Consider the following 12,140-nt stretch of genomic DNA (forward strand, 5'->3'; position numbering starts at 1 on the left):
AGGCAATACACTTTCAGTATTGAAAATATGTTTACATAAAATCTAACAGTTGCAGAAATAATAATATAAGGCTAAATTATTATGAAAATCAGGCTCCGAATAATTCTCGTTTTGTTCACACCAGCGCAATAATTTGCTCTGGTCTAAAAATAGATAGACTGTAACTTTTGATAAATTTTAGAAAATTTTACCTTTTTTCCATAAAATATCCATATCTAGACATTATTTGATGCATGATCGAGTATTTATGAATATGCGTTTCTTTTGCCACCTAACAGCCAAATTTTAAAGGTTATTTTTTTCTATTATTTACATTGGAACGTGAGCTGTCAAGACAGGAACATGTGGTTTGCCACGTGCTTCTCGACCTTTGTTTACGTTTTGGGCACCTAACTTTACTGCTCTATAGACACGAGAGAGAGAGTTGGTTCGAGCGGTAGTCTGTGCGCAGAACTAAGCCCAGCAGAGAAAGTGGGTCATGCGCGGTGGCTCTGCCTATCTCTTTTGGTCGCCTCGGTTGTCACTGATAACATCTCACGTCAAAGCTTCGTTGAGAGAGGGTATGTTATTCTTTATTCTTTCTCGATAAATCGTGTGTATGGTAATATTATGTGGACAAACTTATATACTGTTTAGGGGGAAAGAAAAGCCAACTTTTAAATCATTTTACAGATTAATATTGGGTTATTCAATTAGAATGTGAAACCTTCATAGTTACAACAGTAGCATCGTTAACATATAGCCTGACACTAGAACCCTCAAGGACTGGCAGTTTGACGTCATTTTTTTATGTTTGTGTAGCGTCTAGTGAGTTGTCGTTAGTAGTGCTCATGGAAACAAGTGATTTCATTGGTTGAACTGTTGAATACAACTCACGATTTGTTTCTTTTGTGGCAGTGTCAGGCGATAACTTTACGATGGTACAACACGACGTATAGATAAATCGAATTTAACGTCACTCCGGCCTTTGTTATTGTTTTTTCCCATCCGCGTTTGTGAGTGATTCTCACTAAACTGTCTAAAAGTTCATGGTTACACATAGTTTTGTGTGTTGGTCCGTTATACTTCTGGATGGCAATGTTGTGAACGTCTTGGCCAAGTACATACTCATACTATCTATAGATAGATCGAATTTTACGTCACTCCGGCCTTTGTTATTTTTTTTTTTTTTTTTGCCATCCGTGTTTATGAGTAATTCTCACTAAACTGTATTAACCAGACTATAAAGGTTTAAGGTTACAAATACTTTTGTGTGTTGGTCCGTTATACTTCCGGATAGTAATGTTGTGAGCCTCTTAATCAAGCGCACACTATCTATAGATAGAATGCGTTTGGCCAAGGAGTTCACAGCATTGCCATCCGGAAGTATAACGGACCAACACACAAACTCTGTGTAACCATGAACTTTTATAGTCTGGTTAATGCAGTTTAGTGAGAACAACTCACAAACGCGGATGGCAAAAACAATAACAAAGGCCTGAGTGACGTCATCTGCATACTATCTATAGACTTGTCTTTTAACGTCATTTGTTGGTTGGTATCAGCGTCGCCATCGTTAACTTAGAGCCTGACACTGACCAAAAAATGACGTCAAAATGCCAGTCTTTTGCCACAAAAGAAAACAAATCATGAGTTGTATTCAATAGTTCAACCAATTAAATAACTTGTTTCCATGAGCACTACTAACGACAACTCACTAGGCGGTGCAAAAACCAAACAATGACGTTAAAATGCCAGTCTTTTTGGTTTCAGTGTCAGACTATAACATAACGATGTCTACAGTGCCAGGCTAAAAGTTAACGATGGCTACAGTGCCAGGCTAAAAGTTAACGATGGCTACAGTGCCAGGCTAAAAGTTAACGATGGCTACAGTGTCAGGCTAAAAGTTAACGGTGGTTACGCTAAGACCCCAATATTATATGTGGTCAAATTTAAGAATTACAATGATATTTCATATTATTTAGGGGAAAAGAAAAGCCAACTGTTAAATTCAACACGGATTAATATTGGGTAATTCAATTAGAATGTGAATCTTTCATGGGTACAACACAACGTATATGCAGGTCTCGTAATGCGCCTAGTTTAACACTGTTGTAATGGTAGCACGTCTGACCGGTAATCAGAAGGTCTGAGGTTCGATCCCCAGTCGAGGTCGACTGATTTTTTGGGATGTTTTTGTTTTCTTCTATTTTTTTTTCTTGCTTTGTCTGGCACCTTTCATACACACACACACACACACACACACACACACACACACATACACACTTGTTCAGATCTTTATCTTGTAATGGACAATGTTTTGCTTCATTTTTTGAGATTTCCATTACAACAATGCGCCCATAAGAAAAAAAGAGCTTTTATATAGCGCAATATCCACTAAACGTGCTCAAAGCGCTTTACAGAGGGTCCCTGACCAACAGCAACACGTAACATGTAGCACGAGAAATGACGCCTGTTAGGCGATATTACAATTTTTTTCCTGACAGAGACAACGCTGTTAACGACCAGGTACTCATTTTACACCTGAGTACGGTGAGAGAATGTGAGTAAAGAGCCTTTTCCAAAGACTCAACTATGCGCCGAGCAAGGCTCGATCCCAGGACCTTCCGATCCGAAAGCGAGTGTCATACCACTAGACCACATAGCCGCACAAATCCTCAATAAGGAACTGGGTTAACAGACCTGCACATAAATGTACGTTTGTGCTACATAACAATAGGAAGCTTCAATTTAATCAATAGAGATAGCATTGTCTCTGTCGGAAATAATTGTATTATCACCTAACAGGCGTCATGTCTCGTTATTTATATTATATTACGCGTTGCTGTTGGTCAGGGACCCTTTGTAAAACGTTTTGAGCAAATTTAGTGGATATTGCACTATATAAAAGCTCAATTAAAAAAATTGTTGCATAATATTGAGCAATGTGTGTGTGTGTGTGTGTGTGTGTGTGTGTGTGTTTTGTGCGTGCGTGTATGTGTTTCTCATCTAAAATCTCAATCGCCTTGTCAACCATCCAAATAAACAAGGCATTACAGTACACATTTCTACTTTCTCGTTATCTTCTTCTTCTTTTTGTTCCAGTTACATAGTAAATTAATTTCTATGATGAGCAATTGGAAACTCGAAATGTGGAGTTTCTTTAAGAAGAAGAGGAAGAAGAAGGAGAATGATGATAAAGATGATGGTAATGATGATGATGATAATAATAATAATAATAATAATAATAATAATAATAATAATAATGATGATGATGATGATGATGATGATGATGATGATGATATATATATAATAATAATAATAATAATAATAATTAATAATAATAATAATAATAATAATAATAATAATAATAATAATGATAATAAGAAATAAAAAAAAAAAATAATTAAAAATAATAATAATAATAATAATAATAATAATAATAATAATAATGATAATAATAATAATAATAATAATAATAATAATAATAAGAAGAAGAAGAAGAAGAAGAAGAAGAATGATGATGACGATGATGATGATGGTGATAATAATGTATGAACATTATTCAATTCATTGAAGTAATGATATCTGTGGTTATTTACTATTCAACAGTCATTTCATGTCAACAAATAGGAACTCATTTCTCTCTCTCTCTCTCTCTCTCTCTGTCTCTCTCTCTCCTATATATATATATATATATAATATATATATATATATAAAATGATGATAGATAGATAGATAATAGATAGAGAGAGAGAGAGAGATAGAGAGAGAGAGAGAGAGAGAGAGAGAGAGAGAGGGGGGGGGAGGGTCTTGATCAATAGCCCAGAGCCTGTACCCTCCCACTCTTCAATATTTCAGCACGTTCCGTCGTCATGGGGGCTCTATCGTCTTACTCTTGACTTAAAACAGAACATCGTGTATATGCGTTCAAGTAAAACACTCACCCATTCTACCCGCAAGAAACATTTGAACGTTTATTGAGTGAATGCATTATCTTCCAAATTCAGTTCCCTTTGTGGATAAAGAATGTGAGTAAAGAGTGTTTTCCAAGGCAGGACTCAATAACTATGCGCCGAGGGAAGTTCGAACACAGGATCTTCCGATCCGAAAGCGAGTGTGATACCACTAGACCACATAACCGCACTCATCGTAGCCATTGTTAACTTATAGCCTGTCACTGACCAAAAAAATGATGTCAAAATGCCAGTCTTTGGCCACAAAAGAAAACAAATCGTGAGTTGTATTCAATAGTTCAACCAATGGGACCACTTGTTTCCATGAGCTCTACTTACGACAACTCAATAAGTAGTATGCGCTTGTCTAAGAAGCTCATAACATTGCCATTCGGAAGTATAACGGACCAACACACAAAACTGTGTGTAACCATGAACGTTTATAGTCAGGTTAATACAGTTTAGTGAGAACAACTCACAAACGCGGATGACAAAAACAATAACAAAGGCCTGAGTGACATCATCTTCGAACTATCTATAGGCGGTGCAAAAACCAAATAATGACGTTAAAATGCCAGTCCTTTTGGGTTTCCGTGTCAGGCTGTTACTTAATGATGGCTACGCACACATAGATAGAATGCGCTTGGCCAAGGAGTTCACAACATGCCATCCGGAAGTATAACGGACCAACACACAAACTCTGTATAACCATGAACTTTTATAGTCTGGTTAATGCAGTTTAGTGAGAACAACTCACAAACGCGGATGGCAAAAACAATAACAAAGACCTGAGTGACGTCATCTTCGAACTATCAATAGGCCGTGCAAAAACCAAATAATGACGTCAAAATGCCAGTCCTTTTGGGTTTCCGTATCAGGCTATAACTTAACGATGGCTACGCACACATATAGATAGAATGCGCTTGGCCAAGGAGTTCACAACATTGCCATCCGGAAGTATAACGGACTATAACTTAACGATGGCTACGCACACATATACAATAGAAAACGTTATAAAACCCATTTTTTAAACATGGAAGTGAACTCGACATATTTACACCGAATTTTATTGTTTTATTCTGTATCGTGTGACATATTGAAAACCTGGGTGGGGTAACTGACCTCCCATAGTGGGCAGGGCAGGGGGGCGGGGTACTTACTGTGTCTTCTATCCCCCTATGTCTGTTTTCCATCTTGCTTTCCTGGGTGGGGTAACTGACCTCCCATAGTGGGCAGGGGCAGGGGCAGGGAGGTACTTACTGTGTCTTCTTTCCCCCTATGTCTGTTTTCCATCTTGCTTTCCTGGGTGGGGTAACTGACCTCCCATAGTGGGCAGGGGCAGGGGCAGGGAGGTACTTACTGTGTCTTCTATCCCCCCTATGTCTGTTTTCCAACTTGCTTTCTGTCTTTGTCTTAGAATGAGATTACTTGGTTTTGTTCTGGCCCTGGCCGGAGTCCTGGCTGGAAGGGAAACAGTTAAATGCATAGTCATTGTTTTGAGAGATGATATTTTTTTCCTTGTAAATCATCTCTCTGTTATGTATTATTATATTTGTTATTTTGAATGTATAATGTAAGCATCTGAGTGTATTCCTCTTTGTTGGATTGTGTGCTTGTGTCCGGATGAGACTTATTGGTGATTTCAAACTCAGTACATTGGCGGTATGCTCTTGGAATCTCCATCTGATCCCTATTTGTTCCCAGTTTTCCCCTATTTCTTACTTTTTCTTGGGTTCTTTAATTGTAATTCTAGAACTGTTTACTATCCCATTTTCTTCCTTTTTACTGGCGCTGACATGACCTTAATGTATTGCAAGTGCCGAAAAATCCTTAAAAACAAACAAACAAACAGCTAGACATGCACCGATTTGGGGCAGTAGGCCAAATTTTATTGTTTTATTCTGTATCGTGTGACAAATTGAAAACCCTCAACCTCAATATTTCTCCGACGAGCATAAAAGTGTATCCAGAGGAGAAAAACATTATTAATCTGATCATGTTTTGACTTTTATACATTCTGATCACATGATGAAATATTTTCGAGGCATTCTGATTTTTTTTTCATTTTTTTTTTCACTCAAATTGATAATTTATATTTACACGAGAATGAGCGCTGTATAAATGTGTATTATTATTATTATTATTATTATTATTATTATTATTATTATTATTATTATTATTATTATTATTATTATTATTATTATTATTATTATGACGTGAAAAAGTTCTAACCAGCATGAAGAACAAAAAACTACTCATTTTCTTTGTTTAGAACCAAGGTGCTGGTTGATGGGCGGACGTGACATCAGACTATTTATTGAATCCTATTCTTGGGAAATTCGATCAGGAGAATACTTATTCAGCGACGAACTGGCTTCACCTGACGAGGTTTATTTGATTTCGAGTGGCCATTTATTGGACCATAGAAAAGTCATTTGCCGTGTTCTCATTGTTATGAATTATGGCATGTGACGTCTTGTCTCGTTTATTGTTGATTTACGATAGACATTGAGGAATGGGGAAGCAGGAACTGGTGTAAGAAAAAGACATGAAAAAAGGTGTGTCTGGCACACGGCCAGATGAAGTGAGAAAGAAAATAGAATGGGATTTTATATAGCGCAATATCCTAATTATGGCAGCGAGTGTTGGAAAATTAACAAAGAATGTGAACGTAGAATAACTGCAGCCGAAATTTGGTTTTATAGACGCATTCTTAGAATCTCATGGAAAGATAAAATAAAAAACGAGGAGGTATTAAAAGAAATTGGAGTACGACCAACTTTGGTAAACACCATCAGAAAAAGACAGTTAAAATTTCTCGGACATATTTACAGAAAAAACGGAATTGAAAAGATTGTACTTACGGGTAAAGTTGCTGGGAAGACACGAAGAGGGAGACATAGGATAGATTACATTGACAATCTGAACGGATGGATTTGTGGAGGAGGAACAGGAATCGAGCTATTGAGAAGATCTGAGAACAGATATGGTTGAAAGGACATGATCGCCGATGTCTGCAACAGGCCTGGCACTTGATGATGATGATGATGATGATGGCGATGGCGATGATGATTGTCTTCTGGAGCTTTCCTCCTCACTTCATTTATTGTTATTATGCTCGTCGTCTATAAAGACAATCAATTCTCGCTTTCATACTTCTCACAATAGCCTTCAACAGATGTGACGTCACTTCCCTCGTAATGACGCATAGTAACTTAGCAACTGGTTCTAAACTATCGGAACAATGACGGACGCCCTTATGAAATATTTCTCCAACGGGCATAAAAGCGTATCCAGAGGAAAAAAAAGACATTATAAATCTGATCATGTTTTGACTTTTATACATTCTGATCACATGACACGTGAAAAAGTTCTAGCCAGCATGTAGAATAAAAAGTACTGAATTTCTTTGTTTAGAACCACGATGACCGCCGTTGCTGGGCGACGGGACATTAGACTATTGAATCCAATTGATCATCGTTTTCATACTTCTCGCAGTTCTAAGAATCTACTTTTACATCCTGCTAATAAAATATTCATGTCACCTTATGGTTCCATATTCCCATTCGTTATAATGTCCTCCGAAGAATTGGTTACGTATTGTGCTTGAGCCTTGAGCTTTTATATAGCGCAATATCCACTAAACGTGCTCAAAGCGCTTTACAAGGGGTCCCTGGCCAACAGCAATACTTAACATGTAGGACGGGACATGACGCCTGTACGGCGATATTACAATTTGTTTTCCGACAGAGACAACGCTGTTAACGGCCAGGAACTCATTTTACATCTGAGTACGGTGAGCGAATGTGAGTAAAGAGCCTTTTCCATGGATTTCACAATTTTACAACGCTGTAAACGGTCGTGTTCTAATTTTACACCTGAGTAGGGTGAGAGAATGTGAGAAAGAAAAGAGCCATTTCCAAGGACCCAATCAACTATTGTCGCTCATAAACGGGACTCAAACCTAGGACCTTCCGTTCCGAAAGCGAGTGCCATACCACAAGACCATATAGCCAAAGAGTGACGTCAAACTGCCGGTCCTTTTGGATTTCAGTGTCAGGCTATAACATAACGATGGCTACGATTTCATTCACTCTATTGTTTATAAAAAACCAACTATATTTGTCCGAGCACGTGTGAAGGTGTGTCACAAATTCATTGTTTTGATCGGTCAAAAATCTACTGGTTAATTGGGTTGTGATGAAAAGAAGATATGCTGACGTACTCAGAAAAAAAAACAACCCAAAAAACAAAAACACATTTCAACATTTTTGGCCGCTTAAACTCTTCCTTCAAATATCAATCGATCGATTAAAATGACCACCATCCTGTCCAAAACTCTCAAACCTGGGACTTCATTCAATTAGTACAAGGTTTGAGAGTTCGTCTTGACCAAGATAAGGGTTAATTTTAATCCATTGATATTTGAGTGGGATGAGTTTTAGGGCCAAAATATTTTAAAATGTGTTTTTTTTTAAAAAATCCCCGCAATATGAAGGAAGAAAGTTTTAATCAATTATTAATTTCTATAATCCCCATTAAAAATCATGCCAAATTCTTACAAAACAGATATTTTATATTTCAAAACTGGCCAGAAACTTTTACATCAAATTATTATACCGACCGCTTACAATGACACAACTGGCAAAACAAATTATAGTCTTAAAATCTGAAGTATATGGAAGTCTCGGGATTGGTTTCAGATGCTCCAGCAAGCTTTGAGTCTATTTAGACAACCTGAATTGAATATGAATCAAGAAAATTTTATACAAAAGTGAGAAAATTTATTTTTTGTTCGTTTCGAGTTTGGCATGAAATGTTTTATTTTATTACCTGTTTATTATACTACATTGCCGTCATCCTTTATTATGGATGTTAACCTGAATAGATCGCCGTTAACTTTTGTTTATGGTCGTGTAGCATGACATCAGGTGTATTGTTGTGTTTTAATGTTGAAGTCAATGAATACAAAGTTATAGTTGACCTGTTATGTCTAATAGTATTTATTTTGGTATTGAAATGAATTTTACATGTTCTCTACGTTTTATTTATATTTTTTGTCAACAACAGCAACAACAACAACAACAACACACACACACACACGCACACACACACATCCCCCTCCCTCCCTCTTTCTTTCTCTCTCTCTCTCTCTCTCTCTCTCTTTATTTCTTTCTTTCTCTCTATTTATCTATCTCTATCTATTTCTCTTTCTCTTAACTCGCCTCTCTCCCTCTCTCTCTCTCTCTCTCTCTCTCCATCCCTCTCTCTCTCTCTCTCTCTCTCTCCATGTCTCTCTTTCTTTGTTTCTTTGTTTCTTTTTTTCTTTCTTTCTGTCTCTCTATTTATCTATCTCTATTTCTCTTTCTTTCTCCTCGCCTCTCTCCCCCTCTTTCTCTCTCTCTCTCACTCACTCTCTCTCTTTATTTCTTTCTTGCTCTCTATTTATCTATCTCTTTCTATTTCTATTTCTCTCTCCTCGCCTCTCTCTCTCTCTATCTCTCTCTCTCTCTCTCCCCCCCCTCTCTCTCTCTTTCTTTCTGTCTCTCTATTTATCTTCTCTATTTCTCTTTATTTCTCCTCGCCTTCCCCCCCCTCTCTCTCTTTCTCTCTCTCCCTCTCTCTCTCTCTCTCTCTCTCTCTTTCTTCCTGTCTCTCTATTTACCTATCTCTATTTCTCTTTCTTTCTCCCCGCCTCTCTCTCTCCCTCTCTATCCCCCTCTCTCTCTCTTTTTCTCTCTCCCTCTCTCTCCCTCTCTCTCTCTCTCTTTCTCTCTCTCCCTCTCTCTCCCTATCTCCCCCCTCTCTCTCGCTCTCTCTCTCTCTCTCTGTCGAATACTCTATATTAGTAGTAGAGAAAATAAAGAGAGTATAGAGGTGAACGGCCACTAACATTAATTTAGTCTTACCCACGCTCAAACACATGTAAATGTTGCTGCTCGAAGCTCGATGAAATAAATAACAATGTGAAATTGAATGTAAGCCGTCAATTTAATATACAAAAACATAGTGGAAAAAAAGAATTGCCTATAAGATTTGACAAATCCTTGATCACTGACAGTCCCTCCTATATTAAAGACCTTCTAATCATATATGTCCCCAATAGAAACTTGAGGTCAAGCAATGACCAATCAATCCTTGTCAAACCTAAGCCATTGCGTAAAATAGGTGAACAATCTTTTCAATTTTCGCCCACCCCCCCATTTTTGGAACTCTCTCCGTCACACTGAGATGCTTGGATTCGTTGACAACATTCAAATCTCGCTTAAAGTTTTATCTTTTTACGTCATAATGTTGCAATATTATTTTCATATTTTGTTGTTGTTAAATTGAATTCGTATCACATTTCCATCAAACTTGTCTTATTGTAATATGTTTTGTTTTATATCACTGTAAAGCGCTTAGAGCCTGTGACAAAGGGGTAAAGCGCTATAAATAGAATGCGCTTGGCTAAGAAGCTAATATCATTGCCATCCGGAAGTATAACGGACCAACACACAAAACTGTGTGTATCCATGAACGTTTTTAGTCGGGTTAATACAGTTCAGTGAGCATTACTCATAAACGCCAATGGCAAAAAACAATAACAAAGACCTGAGTGACGTCATCTTCGAACTATCTATATAAATGCCATTTATTTATTTATAAAATGGACGATTCGGGTTTTCCCTTTTATCAACAAAACAGGATGAATGAAACACTACAGATGAATGAGATGATGTGGTAGTGGCGTTGTTAACTACCTATCCTACATCAGTGCCTGTCCCACCCTCTAATTGCCTTACATTTCAGATGGTTTTGTCTTTTACAAACAAATGGCAACGTTGTTCTGATCGATAAATTCGATGCACCGGTTTTAAATCAATATCGATACCGGTCTATAATTTCACAATGCACGCAAGGACTAGAACATGTCACGTGATGAATTCGATTTTATCGACAATACAAATTAATGTTCCCGTTATTATCGGTTGGTTAAAGTCGTTAGAGAGTGGATGTGAAGTGGGTTGAAAATAATTTGTGTAAACAAACCAAGTCATGTAAAAAAAAAAAAATAAAAAAAAAAGGAAGTGGGAACTATCTAACTGCGTTCCAGCGATTCTGAATATTTTTAAATCGAATTGGGTATCGATTCTCTTCATTTATGTATCGTTTATCTTCCACATCTGTTTTCTGAGTGGGTTTCAGGCTTTGCCTTGGAATGGGTTTACTTGGTTTTGTCCTGGCCCTTGCTGGAGACTTTGACTGTTTAGTTTTGGGAAGTTATATTTTTTTTCTTTTGTAAGTCTTCTGTCTATTTTTGTTTTGGACATTATCTTATTATTATTATTATTATTATTATTATTATTATTATTATTATTATTATTATTATTATTATTATATTATTATTATTATTATTTATTATTATTATTATTATTATTATTATTATCATTATTATTAATATTATTATTATTATTATTATTATTATTATTATTATTATTATTATTATATTATTTATTATTATTATTATTATTATTATTTTAATTATTTGAGTGTAATCTTTTTAGTGGGTTCCCATGCTGGTGTTTGGAAGATACCTTTTGGGGAACTCAAACTAAGTATATTGATGGTATGCTCTTGGAATCTAAATCCGTACCCCTTTTGAATTAATTCCCCCCCCCCCCCCTTTTGTTTTTACTTTCTTGGGTGCTTTAATTGGAATCATAGACTTTTTTAACTGTCCCAATTTTCGTCTTTTTAACGGCACTGATATGATCTAAATTTGTTGCATGCGTCGTAAAACTGGTAAATTGAGATTATTTTATATAGGACAAAAACCACTAGACGTGCTCAAAGCGCTTTACAAGGGGTCCCTGGCCAACAGCAACACATAACATGTAGAACGGGACATTACGCCTGTTAGGCGATATTACAATTTTTTTTTCAGACAGAGACAACGCTTTTGTACTCATTTTACACCTGATTACTGTGAGAGAATGTGAGTAAAGAGCCTTCTCCAAGGACTCAACTATGCGCCGAGCAAGGCTCAAACCCAGGATCTTCCGACCCGAAAACGAGTATCCTACCAATAGATCACATAGCCGCACAGATATGATCTACATATCAAATTAACGAAATTAAGGAGCAGACACCATTATCGGGAGCCTTGAAATCGTGTAATGGTAGCACGTCTGACCGGTAATCAGAAGGTCTAAGGTTCGATCC

At 36.9% G+C, this 12,140-nt stretch overlaps 1 long non-coding RNA gene across 1 annotated transcript; it reads left to right on the forward strand.

The window, feature by feature from the left end:
- Positions 1 to 526: 526 nt before the first annotated feature.
- LOC144959677 (uncharacterized) lies at positions 527 to 7,479 on the forward strand. Its single transcript, XR_013642648.1, has 2 exons — positions 527 to 560; positions 6,208 to 7,479. It is a non-coding gene; the product is annotated as an uncharacterized LOC144959677 (long non-coding RNA).
- The last annotated feature ends 4,661 nt before the right edge of the window (positions 7,480 to 12,140 follow it).

The sequence above is a fragment of the Berghia stephanieae genome, chromosome 14, assembly GCF_034508935.2.
Source record: "Berghia stephanieae isolate SIO BIC M18660-M18661 chromosome 14, UCSD_Bste_1.3, whole genome shotgun sequence".
Classification (NCBI taxonomy): domain Eukaryota; kingdom Metazoa; phylum Mollusca; class Gastropoda; order Nudibranchia; family Aeolidiidae; genus Berghia; species Berghia stephanieae.